Genomic DNA, 13,663 nt, shown 5'->3' with positions numbered 1-13,663 from the left:
TGAGAGGGAAAAGATCCCAAAGAAGTAATACAATGAAAATTCCACTACTAAAGATATGAGCTTTCAATTAAAGATAACTGCCTGAGGGGCGCCTGGGTGACTCAGTCAGCTAAGCTGCTGACTCTTGATTTTGGCTCTGGTCATGATCTCCCAGTTTGTGAGTTGAAGCCCCACATTGGGATTCTCTTTCTCTCCCTTTCTCTCTGTTCCTCGCCCACTTGTGCTCTCTCTCTCTCTCTAAAAATAAATACACTTAAAAAACAATGTTTGGAAAAAAGGGCCTCCTGAGTTTTGATTAGGGGGAGTGGAAAAGGCCACACATCATTTGGAAGTTTTAGAACAAGCTATAGAGAGGAGATCCCAAGAATTCTCCTGGGGTGAGGGAACTGCAGCTCCTACAAGAAACAAGAATCATAGTGGCATTAGATTTCTCAGTAGCCCCACTAGTAACAGTGGCATAATAGCCTCAACATTTGGGGGAACAATGATTTTCAACTTTGGAAACCTATACCCAGTCAAATCAGTTGTGAGGGCAAAATAAAAAACTCTGTTAGGCATGCAGGGACACCTGGGTAGCTCAGTGGGTTAAGCATCCGACGTTAGCTCAGGTCATGATCTCAAGGTTCATGAGATGGAGTCCCACATCAGGCTCTGTGCTGACAGCTCAGAGCCTGGAGCCTGCTTCAGATTCTGTGTCTCCCTCTTTCTCTCTCTGCCCCTCCCCTGCTCACACTGTCTCTGTCTCTGTCTTTCTCTCAAAACTAAACAAACATTAAAACACACACACACACACACACACACACGTCAGGCATGCAGAAACTCAGAAACCTTACTGGCCATACACCTTTCTTAGGAAGTTATTTGAGCCTGTCATCTAGTAAAATAGCCAAGTAAAGGCTCATGGGATCAGGAAACACATGTTACCAAGAATATTAGCTGTGTGGTGTCTCGTACTTGAAGAATAGGGCTCTAGGAAATAAAGGAATTTCATAGAGCATAGAGCTGGAGGATTCCAAGTATAGCATGGGCAAGATGGCACAGATTTTCTCTTTGATTAAAAAAACACTAGGAAGAGAAAAAGAAGGAAACTGAGCAACTTTGAACAGTTGAGTAGTACAGGGTTGCGACACTGAGTACAGCCAAGGAGTCACATTTCTTGGCTCTGCTGTGAAGGAAAGTTTTCATAAATATAATTGTGCTAATGCCATTTATTACAGTAAGTCTATTAGACTATAGTCTATAGACTGCTCTGACTCTACCCTAAGCACAAACTTTAGGAGACAATAATGGTTACAGAATGGAATGTAAATGTTCTCAGTCGTGGAAATCTAAGGCTCAGAGCACAGCTTTACGAAATGTTTGGAAATGGAAGTGGAGATGGGGGGTGCTTGGCTGGGTCAATCAGAAGAATATGTGACTCCTGATCTTGGGTTGTAAGTTTGAGCCCCACCTGGGCATAGAGGTTACTTGCATAAACAAACGTAAAAAAAGATAGAAGTGGAGGTGGGAGTTGTAAGAGTCACCGAGCTCAAATATCCTCTCACAAAAATCCTCCTCCACAGCACCAGAGATGCTGTTTCTGTTTAAAAGAACCGAAAGCAAAAGTTTAAGGAAATTAAAGTTGCAAAAATAAAAAATAGAACTAAAAATTAGTGATGTGTGTGTGTGTGTGTGTGTGTGTGTGTGTGTGTGTGTAGTGGGGGGTGATATTAAATGAGCTGCATCTTTACCTGTCATTCATTGCAAGAGTCCATAAGTAATGTCTGAAAAATGTGGCTCGGTCGTATTTGCATGGTTGGAGAGCACCAGCAAGAGAATTTGAAGCCAGGGAGTTAAAAGAGGTTTGCATGTACAAAGTAAGACAGAGGCTGGAACTAACAAGCAAGGAACTTTTTGTTGTAAATCTTCCTGTACTATTTTCCCCTCCCCGCTTGTTAACACAAAACCCAAACATAACAATCCTACCTTACAGGGTTATGGTGAGGGTCAGGATAACCTATTACTAATGTCTGGAAATCTAATCCGTGAGCCATCTTGTGGCTGTCATTAGCACAATTAGCTCCTGGTGTTGTTGCTGGACCTTGGCCCTCCCCACCCTGTTTTTTGTTTTTTGTTGTTGTTGTTTGTGTGTTTTGTTGTTGTTGTTGTTGTTGCTTTCCCTTCCTTGGGGAAACTGGATGGCTCCTACCTCCAGCTGCCCTGTCCTGTCTACTCTTTCTCCCAGCATCAGCTGTGAGACTTGTCTCTCACTGCCCACCTCTGCCCCGGATGCCACCCCCGCAGGATCCTGCCTGAAGTTACTGCTGTTGTCAGTTTCTCCCTCAGCTGTTGCCAAAACAATCAAGCAGCATTTTATTTTTCTTAATTGATGGACATAAATTTATAAGTTCAAATGCATGCACTGAAAATTTAATATTTAGGTCCCAATCATATAACTAACTACTCAATTAAAAATACAGCTCAAAATATACAAAACCTTGTATCTGTTTTTTGGTGTTTCTGAGCTTTACACTGCAGAACTGCTTTAAAAACAAAGTTCATTTTGTATGCTCGTTATAGAAGATTTGAAAAATAGATGTACTTGTTCCATTCATCGTCATCAGCTTGGGGCACAAAAAGAAATCCCATTGTGTTAAAATTAGGTAACCCTGAGCCCTTGTACCACTTCTGAAGAAGAGCCTCTTTTTCCTCCTTGAATCCTTTGGCCTGAAATCCTTCCCAAACCCCCAGGGAGGCTTACATCTCCTCTTTCTGAGGTGTCACTCTGGCCAGAAATCTGGAAGTCATCCTAAACTTCTCCCTCCTCTTCATTCTTCAGATCTACTCAGTATTAAGGCCTTGGGGAAATTAAATACCCTGCCCAGGTCACGTAGCTTCTTGTGGGTGGGCCCTAGGGGTCAAAATCTAGTATTTAGGAGGCTTAGGTTAAAGCACACTGCTCTTTGGTAGGCTTGTGCTTAGTGGGGCGATGTGGGTGGGGGCCCCACAGAAGATGTGAATGGAATAAAGCCTCTCCCAATTCCCCTCCACTTCCCTTTCCAAGAACCTTCTCTTGGCATCATTGCCCTCCTACCGCTACTAAGTGGCAAAGACAGGATTCACTGCCTTGGTGCATTTTCATGTCAAACTCTCATCTTTTTTCTTATTTTTTTCCCAAAATTTTATGAATAAAATGTTCAAATAATCAGAAGAGTTGAAGGCATGTACAGTCACACTCATCTATCCACCACCAGACTTCAATAACTGTTGACATTTGGTATATTTGTTTCATTGATCGGAAACAGTTGAATAGAAACAATTTCCTAGAGTTCAATCTTGGGTGTGTGTGTTGCTGAACAATTTGAAAATATGTTGCAGGTTTACATGACCCTTCAAAATGTATCTCCCAAGAATGACATTCTACAAAACCCATATTATTATCACCCCTAAGAAAACGATTCTCTAAAATAATCTGATATCCAATCCATATTCAATTTTCTCCAATTGCCCCCACGGAGTCTATTTCTGATTCAGGATGCAATCAAGATTTATGCATTGCATTTGCTTGTGTATTCTTTTACACTAGATCATCCCTCCACATACTCTTTTTATAAAATGATATTGAGGAGCACCTGGGTTGCTCAGTCAGTTAAGTGCCCTACTCTTAATTTCAGCTCAGGTCATGATCTCACGGTTCATGACACCAAGCCCCATGTCAGGCTCCATACTACCAGTGGGGAGCCTGCTTGGGATTCTCTCTCTCCCTCTTCTGCCTCTCTCTCTCTCTCTTAAAATAAATAAATAAATTTTTGAAAGAATTTAAAAACTAAAAAATGACATTGGCTTTTTAAATTGGGTCACTTGTCCAGTGCAGATTTGTCTGACTGCTTCCTGATGGTGGTAACTTACTCCTCTATTCCCTGTATTTTTTGTAACTTGGAAATTATGTCTAAAGACTTAACCAAATTCAACTGAAGATTCGTAGGAGTTTCTGTATTTTGGGTTGCGTCACATCAGGAGGCACAAGTATTCTATTATTAATGACGCTAGGTTTGAACTCTCGATTAAGGAGGCAGTGGCCAGATCTCTCCACTATAAATATGAATGGGGAAACAACTCTCCATGGTCTCTCACTTTTCTGTACAACTTATAAGCAAGGCACTGACTGCCTCCTCCCACAACTCCTCCCCCCTCCCCACTTCTTTTCAAGGAAGTTTGAATAGCAAGCAGCCTTGGAAGATACAGATCCTTTCTCCACCTACAGCCAAGGGAAGGCATGCTTACTGTCTGGTATAAAAAGTTAGGGTTCCTTAAGCTCAGGGTTCTTTTATTGTTATACAGTTCACTGTGTGCCGGTATCGTCTGGCCCTCTTCACTTTGCCCTGTGGATTTGGGGAAACCAGAACAAAAATACTGATACATTTTGAGGAATGAACCCTCACTAAGGTATCCAAAAACTGGCAGACTAATTTGTCTATTTGCAAGTAGGGTCTTCTCAGACCCTTCACAATTATTGATGTTTCCCTTGGCAATTACTTAAGTAATCTGTGGGTGATAGGGTGTACATGGGCACTGTGTCCACATCCTGTTCCCCCAAAACATTTTACCTAATGGTTTTAGATTCCATTTATAATTGCTTAAATCAACCAATTTGTTGGAGATAGCAAAATAGTGGTTTTTTGTTTCTATTATTCTTTCCACATTTATTAACTGTGTTTTTGGTTGAGTTTCCCTTCATCCACTGGCAATGAACTACAGTTCCTTACAAAAAGGTAGGATAAAAACCTACTTTTCCCCCCATGAATTATCAATCTGTTTGAGAAGGAGAGACAGAGAGAGAGAGAGAGAGAGAGAGAGAGAGAGAGAGAGAGAATATACAAGTGGGGAGGGGCAGAGAAAGAGGGAGAGAGAGAGAATCACCAGCAGGCTCCGCACTGCCAGTACAGAGCCCGATGTGGGGCTCAAACCCATAAACCCTGAGATCATGACCTGAGCCAAAGTTGAATGCTCAACCGACTGAGTCACCTAGGCACCCTAATTATTATTATTTTTAAATATAATTTATTGTCCAATTGGCTAACATACAGTGTGTGAAGTGTGCCCTTGGTTTTTGGGGTAGATTCCTGTGGTTCATCGCTTCCCATACAACACCCAGTGCTCATCCCAATAAGTGCCCTCCTCAATGCCATCTCCCGTTTTCCCTCTTCCCCACCTCCCATCCACCCTCAGTTTGTTCTCTGTATTTAAGTCTCTTATGGTTTGCCTCCCTCCCCTTCTGTTTGTAACTATTTTTTCCCCTTCCCCTCTCCCATGGTTTTCTGTTAAGTGTCTCAAGGTCCACATATGAGTGAAAATATATGATATCTGTCTTTCTCTGACTGACTTATTTCACTCAGCATAATATTTCCAGTTCCAGGAAAATAGGGTTGCTGCAAATGGCCAGATTTCATTCTCCCTCATTGCCAAGTAGTATTCCATTGTATATACAAACCACATCTTCTTTCTCCATTTGTCAGTTGATGGACATTTAGGCTCTTTCCATAATTTGGTTGTTGTTGAAAGTGCTGCTATAAACATTGGGGTACAAGTGCCTCTATGCATCAGCACTCCTGTGTCCTTTGGATAAATTCCTAGCAGGGCTATTGCTGGGTCGTAGGGTAGTTCTAATTTTAATTTTTTGAGGAACCTCCACACTTTTCCAGAGCAGCTGCACCAGTTTGCATTCCCACTGCCAGCCAGGCACCCTAATTATTAAATTTTAAAGTAAGTCACTAGTATAATCATTTCTGTATACATGAACTAACTCATGGAGTTTTAAAACAAAGTAATAGTTTATAATCAGTTATTCCTTTTGATGTCCAAACTGTTTGAATCTATCCAGTGGGGGCCTCTTCAGACTGGCTACTGTGTCCTCTTGGCAGATCCCTGTTAGTCTTTCTAACTTAGAGCTTTCTTGCTTTTTGGCACATTAAGATGTCCTGGGTTCAACTTGCGTTTCTCTGCCCAGGGCTGAAATCAGCCATGTCTTTAAAGAGTTCTGCTTTCTTTTGGTAGGAAATAGTGTTTAGAAACCAAGATCAAGGGTGCCTTTGCTTCTGGCCTTTTCAAAGGATAGTACTGGGAAACATATTTTTAAAAATCATGAGGTCATAATGCTATTTTGATTCCGGCTTGTAAAAATTGTGGTAAAGTACTTATAAAATTTACCATCTTAATTGTTAACTGTGCAGTTCAATACTGTTAAGTATATTCACATTATTATACTTAATCCCCAGAACTTTTTCATCTTGTAAAACTGAAACTCTATACCTGTTAAACAACTCCTTGTCCCTCCTATTTCCCCGCAGGCACTAGAAACTACCATTCTATTTCCTGTCTTTACGAATTTACCTACTCTTGTACCTCATATAAGGGGAATCATACGGTATTTGTCCTTTTGTAACTGGCTTATTTTACTTAACATAATGTCTTCAAGGTTCATCCGTGTTGCAGCATGTGTCAGAATTATCCTTCTTTTTAAGGCTGAATAATATTCCATTGTATGCAAAAACCAATTTTGTTTATCCATTCACCAACTAATGGTCATTTAAATTGTCTGACTATTCAGAGTGGCCAAAATGAACAAATCAGGAGACTATAGATGCTGGAGAGGATGTGGAGAAATGGGAACCCTCTTGCACTGTTGGTGGGAATGCAAATTGGTGCAGCCACTCTGGAAAACAGTGTGGAGGTTCCTCAGAAAATTAAAAATAGACCTACCCTATGACCCAGCAATAGCACTGCTAGGAATTTACCCAAGGGATACAGGAGTACTGATGCATAGGGGCACTTGTACCCCAATGTTTATAGCAGCACTCTCAACAATAGCCAAATTATGGAAAGAGCCTAAATGTCCATCAAATGATGAATGGATAAAGAAATTGTGGTTTATATACACCATGGAGTACTACATGGCAACGAGAAAGAAGGAAATCTGGCCCTTTGTAGCAACGTGGATGGAACTGGAGAGTGTGATGCTAAGTGAAATAAGCCATACAGAGAAAGACAGATACCATATGGTTTCACTCTTATGTGGATCCTGAGAAACTTAACAGAAACCCATGGGGGAGGGAAAGGAAAAAACAAAAAAAAGAGGTTAGAGTGGGAGAGAGCCAGAGCATAAGAGACTCTTAAAAACTGAGAACAAACTGAGGGTTGATGGGGGGTGGGAGGGAGGGGAGGGTGGGTGATGGGTATTGAGGAGGGCACCTTTTGGGATGAGCACTGGGTGTTGTATGGAAACCAATTTGACAATAAATTTCATATATTGAAAAAATAAAAATAAAAAAATAAAAAATAAAATAAAATAAAATAAAATAAATTGTCTGACTATTGTGAAAAATACTGCTATGAACAAGGATGTGCAAATATCCCTTCAAGATCCTGCTTTTTATTCCTCTGAGTATATACCCAGAGGCAGAATAGCTGGATTATATGATAATTTTGTGTTTAACTTTCTGGGGAACCACCATACTGTTTTTCATAGTGGCTGCACTATTTCACGTGTCTGTGGATAGTGTGCACAAAGGTTCCATTTTCTTTACATCTTCACCAACACTTGTTATTTTCTTTCTCTTTTTTTAAACAGTTGCCATCCTAATGGGTGTGAGGTGATACCTCAGTGTAATTTTGATTTGCATTCCCCTAATGACTAGTGATGTTGAACCAATATACTTATTGGTCATTTGTATATCTTCTTTAGAGACACATCTATTCAAGAACTTTGCCCATTTTTAAGTAAGATTCTCTTGCTTTTTTGTTGTTAAGTTGTAGGAGTTCTTTGTATATTCTGTATATTCATCCCTTATCAGTCAAAATTTATAAATATTTTCTTCCATTCTATAGGTTGCCTTTTGACCTCTGATCGTGTCCTTTGATGCATAAATCAATTCAGATTTTAACATTATTATATTTTTTAAAACTCTTAGACTTTTTTACACCATTTTCTCTTGCTAAACCTCTTGGTTCCTAAAAATATCAAAATATTAATTTGCTTTATCCCTAATATACACAAAATAGTCTCAAAAAGTGCTATAATTATAACTCAAAGTATCGGATGAAGTTTAGGATATCTTCAAAATTTCTTTTGCCCTTAGACTGTATTGTAATAAGGTATATAATTAGAGCATTGTGTTCAAAAATTCATTCAGGGGCACCTGGGTGGTTCAGTCAGTTAAGCATCCGACTTTGACTCAGGTCATGATCTCACGGTTCTTGAGTTTGAGCCCTGTGTTGGGCTCTGTGCTGACAGCTCAGAGCCTGGAGCCTGCTTTGATTTCTGTGTCTCTCTCTCTCTCTCTACCCCTCCCCTACTTGTGCTAGCTCTCTCTCTCTCTCTCTCTCTCTCAAAAATAAACATTCAAAAAAACATTCAAAATTCTTATCTCTGTGTGGTTATCTTATCAGTTTGATACACTGGTTGGTTTGTTTCACTCTGTTTTTAATTTTACAAACTTCTTGTTTCTTTTTTAAATAAATAAAGCATTTATATGGATCATAAATAAAAACTATAAAAATGTATACTCAGAAAAGTCTCACTTCCATCCCTATCCCTTCTAATCCATTCCCCATACACCTTACCTGGGAGGTTTCTGATTTGTCCTTCCAATGTTTCTTCACGCAGAAGTAAGATCTATGTTCATATCTATGCATTTATGTTCTTATTTCCCTCATTCTTTACACAGAATGTGAAGGTTTTGATATATTGAAGAAGTTCACTTTCAAAGTATGCATCTTAACCTGTCTGTTTTTAAAATCTGCATATAAGGCTCATCGTAACCAACCACATATAACCTTAAGAAATTGCTGATGTTAAATAAGTGTTGGATACACATTTTAAAAAGAAAGTGGCATTGAAGGATACTCACTGTGTCATCATGAGAATTTATTCATATTTTGCCTCTGTTATTCCTGTTCTCCCTCCTGGCTGACCACAAACACACAACTGCCTGGGAGAATTTACAAGCCTGTATTCCCACAGCACGTTGCTCATAAACCAGTTTCGCATTCATCTCATTGTTCTATAGTTGTTTATATGTTTTTATTCCCAATAGAGTGTGAGAGCTGAGAGCAGGGATTGTATCCCATTCCTGTTTGTATCTCAAGCAGCGTGTTGTAGGGGAAAGCTCACTCTGTCTGGAACCTTGGCATTGCTACCTCCCAGCTGCGTGAACTCGTGCACGGTGCCTCAGCACCGTGGGCTTGTGTTTTCTTACCATCAAGTAAGAATAGTCTCTTCTTGCCAGACTGGTGATAACATTAAGCGAGATGGTGTGAGTGAAAGGCCCAGTGTGTGGCCCAACTGTCCTCCAAGCTCTCAGTGCCACTTGGCCACCTAGATTCAACTTCCATTTCCATATCTGACTTCAGCTCTTTTGATACATTTTATGTATTTATTTCTTTATAGCCTGTGTCCCAGCCAGTTGAAACCTTCCAGGACATCCCTGTGCTCTGTCTTTTGAACATAGATGTTCTTCCTGGGGCGCCTGGGTGGCTCAGTTGGTTGAGCGGCTCAGATCATGATCTCGTGGTCCGTGAGTTCGAGCCCGGCATCGGGCTCTGTGCTGACAGCTCGGAGCCTGGAGCCTGCTTCAGATTCTGTGTCTCCCTCTCTCTCTGCCCCTCCCCCACTCATGCTCTGTCTCTCTCTGTCAACAACCTCCCTATTCACACTGCACCCACACCTCTCCCACACCCAACGCCAGACCTCCTGACCTGTTTTACTTCTCTGCAGAGTACTTATACAGCATATTAAAATTTCACATATTTCCATGTTTATTGTCTGTGTCCCTCACGAGAAATAAGACTAGAGGCAGGGATTTTTATTTTCTAATTCGTTCACGGATTTATCCTCAGCGCCTTGAATAGTGTGTGTACCTAATAGGTGCTTCACGCGTATTTGCTGACTTGAACAAATACGTGATTTTCTTGTTTCCAAACTCATTGTCTCCTTTTCAGACTGGGACCTACTTGGCCTCCCGGTGACATTTGACAGTTGCCACCCTGTGTTTCCAGGACCACAGTCTCTCCTGGGTGTCCTCCTATTTTCAGACCACTTCTTACTTCCCTTTGTCAGCTTCTTCTCTTCTTCTTACTCTTAAATATTGGTCCTCCTGGTATCATCCTTGTTATTTTTCTCCTTTCACTCTCCATACTTTTCCAGACAGGCTTATCCGCACTCAGGGCTCCAACCACCATCCATGAAAATTCTCAAACATGTATTTATAGCTCTTGGCTGTGCTCCTTCACCTCCAATCCGATGATTTGAAGAAGATCAGCAAAACTGTATCAATGTTACCCCTGCTTGTTTCAGCCCTATTGCACTGCCTTATAGTTTCTTGCTTGTACTGTTTCATTAATTTTCCAAAATTCCCCTGCCTCTGTCTTGCCCTCCTCTAATTCATGTGGCCCATGGCAGCCAGAGCATTCTTTTTATTGTTATTATCTTTTTTTTAATTTTTTTTTAAACGTTTATTTATTTTTGAGACAGAGAGAGACAGAGCATGAACAGGGGAGGGGCAGAGAGAGAGGGAGACACAGAATCTGAAACAGGCTCCAGGCTCTGAGCGGTCAGCACAGAGCCCAAAGTGGGGCTCGAACCCACAGACCGTGAGATCATGACCTGAGCCGAAGTCGGATGCTTAACCGATCAAGCCACCCAGGCGCCCCCAGAGCATTCTTTTTAAAGTGCACATCTGACCATGACAGTCCCCTTAGGGAAACCTCTGTAGTGATTTCCAACTGTCTGCAGAAATCATCCAAACTTCTTGGCATGCTTTGGAAGACCCTCAAGATCTGGCACAGATTTCCTGCGTTGACACAAATATCCTATACATTATGTGCAGTTCCTTAAAGAAGCCACACTCTCATTTCCTAGGCTTTGCAATGCTATTCCTGAAGTACGGGTGCCCTTCCATGCTTTGTCCATCTGGTGAACTCCTACTTAGGGCCTCCCTGATATTTCTGAGCAGAGATGAGGAGCTTCCTCTGTGTCCCCTCCCACCTTTAAGTACCTCCCTTACAGCATACATAGTCGCATTTGTTTTTCACATGTTTGCCTTCCTCAAGAAAATCAACTTTGTTAATAGTGGCCGGCACACAGGTTTCACTCAAATTTATTAGACTGAACAAAAAGAATACTCATCACCGTCTCATGCTTAACATAGATCCCTAAAACACTCTCTGGATGGCCCAGAGTTAGGCGGTTGTTATTATATACAGAAAGAAGGAAGCCATCCATGCGCACTGCAGAGAACAGCCTATCAGTCAAGAGCCTGAGTTCTCTCTTGGCTCTGTGTGGACTTTGCAGAGCATTTAACTGGGTAGGCTTCAGTTGCCTCACCTCCAGAATGAGGAAAGGAACAAGGGGTTCGAACAAAAAATGTAAGTGGAACTAAAGTAACAGTCACAGCTCTGTTGTGACAACCAATTTACCATTCCAAATTCAGTTCCGTGTATTTCATGTGTTTGTGTTGCAATTACAATTCTCTTATCTGTTGTATGTCTACCAGAGTCACAGGTGGTCATTTTAGATTGCAAACTCCATAAGGAAGAAAAGCCTTATAATCCTCTGCCTAGGGCGGAACAGGGTATCTGGGCCTTCATATACACTGGCTGAGGCTACTTGAACAGAGTTCAGAACAACTTTAGAGAGCAGGCTTGGAAATGGCAAGATTAGACTCAGATTTGCTGTGATTGTGTAATAACAAGGAAAAAATGTTGTGCTTCTGCTAAATGGGAAGGCAGCAGTGTATCTAAAGAAATAAGAAAGGAAAGTGATGGCATGATTTGCTAAATCCAAACCCTTTTAGTAAAACAGGGGCTGAAAAACAGAAAAACCTGCCTGGCTGCCCTTGTGATGTTTGGTAACGGGCAGGGTAGGCACTCCTTGAACGAATGTTGTTACTCCACTGGGTAGAGCTTCCGTGAGCTCCTAGGAGGTGCTAGCCACATTGCTGAATAGGGCCTTATTGCCGGCAGCTGCAAGATATGTGGTGTTAGCTCGTTGTTAGATGGTGCAGGAGGAGAAAGGCCAATCCTGAATGCACATCTTGGGGACTTCTGGGAGGATGGAGTTAGGAGTGTTACTGGTGGGAGAGTCTGTGCTGTATGAATGGAGATTTTGGCCCTTGGAATCCCCATGAGAAGATTTCCATGAGGATCCGTGCTCGAATAAAGAGGGGCAGAAGGAAAGTAGCAAGCAAAAAGTTTATTAAAGCGAGAGTACACTCTCAAGGTGGGAGAGCAGACAGGCTCCTCAAGGTGGGACCGGCCCTAGGTTGTTTTGGGATTGGATATTTGTTGCTAGTCTCTGGGCTGGGAGGAGCTGTGACGCATAGCTGGGTGGTCTCTAATGGAGGCTGATTCCAAACCTATGGGGGACTCCTCCCACAGGTTGGGATGGGGGGAGCTTTTGACCCTAGGAGATAGTACCAGAACCAGCAGAGCAGACTTGGGTCAGCGTCAGCGGGCAGGGCTGTACCGCTATGCAAATTTATTATAATGAGTGTAGGGGTTACCCTGGGGCAGCGGCGGAAGAGGAAAGCGCATGCTCCACACCTGTGGCGCTTGAACTTTCAGCCCCAAGGTCAGGCTGTCGTGCCCCAGGCTTCTCATGTGTAGCTTATTTCTTACCGTCCTTCCTAGGTCTACCAGCTCAGGTCTGTCATTCCCCTTCAAGAATTTGGGACTCTGCCTCCTGTCGTTCCTTCCACTGCTCATATCTAGCTTCTACCTAACAGAAGGAACCTGAGCTCACCTTGTCCCACCGACACAAGGAGATAACAGCCACATCAGAGCCGCTAACTCTGAAAGCAACCCGAAGACTGGCGGAACAGACTTTCCACAGTTCTTTGTAGAGAGGAGGCCACGTTGAAAAGGGTGGGTGGGGAGGAGATTCAGTGGGGAACAAAACTCCTGGCAAGACTAACCACAAACAGGAGGGGCCCCCCACAAGCGATGAGAAGGGAGAGGAGCGGACCCCACAGGGGGTACCCCAGACACAGGGGGGGCTGCACTGGGAAGATGAGCCTCCATAAGATTTGGCTTTGAAAACCAGTGGGGCTTAATTTCTTGAGTTTTTACAACCAGTGGGACGTAACCCTGGGTACTGAATAATTCTGTGTATTGCATATAGAATTTAGTAATAGTAGTTTAACAAAGAACTAATGTAAACCTCATTCTGTGGTAGAGCCCCTTCCTGAGGAACGTGATGGAGGCTTTCTCAGAACGAAAGAAGGCAACCTGCCACGTGGCCCAGTCAACTCCTATACACGTAAGCATAACCCTGACACGACTCTGTAACTTGGATTGTGTCCAATCAGACTATATGTGTCACCAGAAACAGGAGACAAAGAAGTAGAAATTGCATAAGAGGCTGCACCCCGCTGCACTCGGGGCTCAGTCTTTTTGCGGTCTTAGCTGGCTGAGCCCGTGCTGGCACGGATAAAGCTGTTTCCTGGAAAGAAGAGCCTCAGTGTCCCGTCTGTGTAAGAATCCTGCTACATTTCTTGGGGTCTTGCGTCCAGGATTCGGAGACGGTGCGTTTCCTCCTCCTTTGTCACTGGGGTGCGAACCTCAGAGCGCTGGGAGAAGCCACCTTTCCTGGTGCCAGCGGACGGCTTGATCTGTAGAAGACTAGCCCCTC

At 42.5% G+C, this 13,663-nt stretch overlaps 1 protein-coding gene across 2 annotated transcripts in view; it reads left to right on the top strand.

The window, feature by feature from the left end:
- THSD1 (thrombospondin type 1 domain containing 1) overlaps positions 1-13,291 on the top strand; it is a 66,360-nt gene extending 53,069 nt beyond the window's left edge. For both annotated transcript variants that reach the window (XM_042961818.1, XM_042961879.1), the window contains one exon: positions 13,208-13,291. The gene's annotated coding sequence lies outside the window, so the exon portion shown is untranslated. The remainder of the gene's footprint in view (positions 1-13,207) is intronic.
- The last annotated feature ends 372 nt before the right edge of the window (positions 13,292-13,663 follow it).

The sequence above is a fragment of the Panthera tigris genome, chromosome A1, assembly GCF_018350195.1.
Source record: "Panthera tigris isolate Pti1 chromosome A1, P.tigris_Pti1_mat1.1, whole genome shotgun sequence".
In the NCBI taxonomy this organism is placed as follows: domain Eukaryota; kingdom Metazoa; phylum Chordata; class Mammalia; order Carnivora; family Felidae; genus Panthera; species Panthera tigris.
This window is presented reverse-complemented; position numbering and strand designations above follow the sequence as displayed.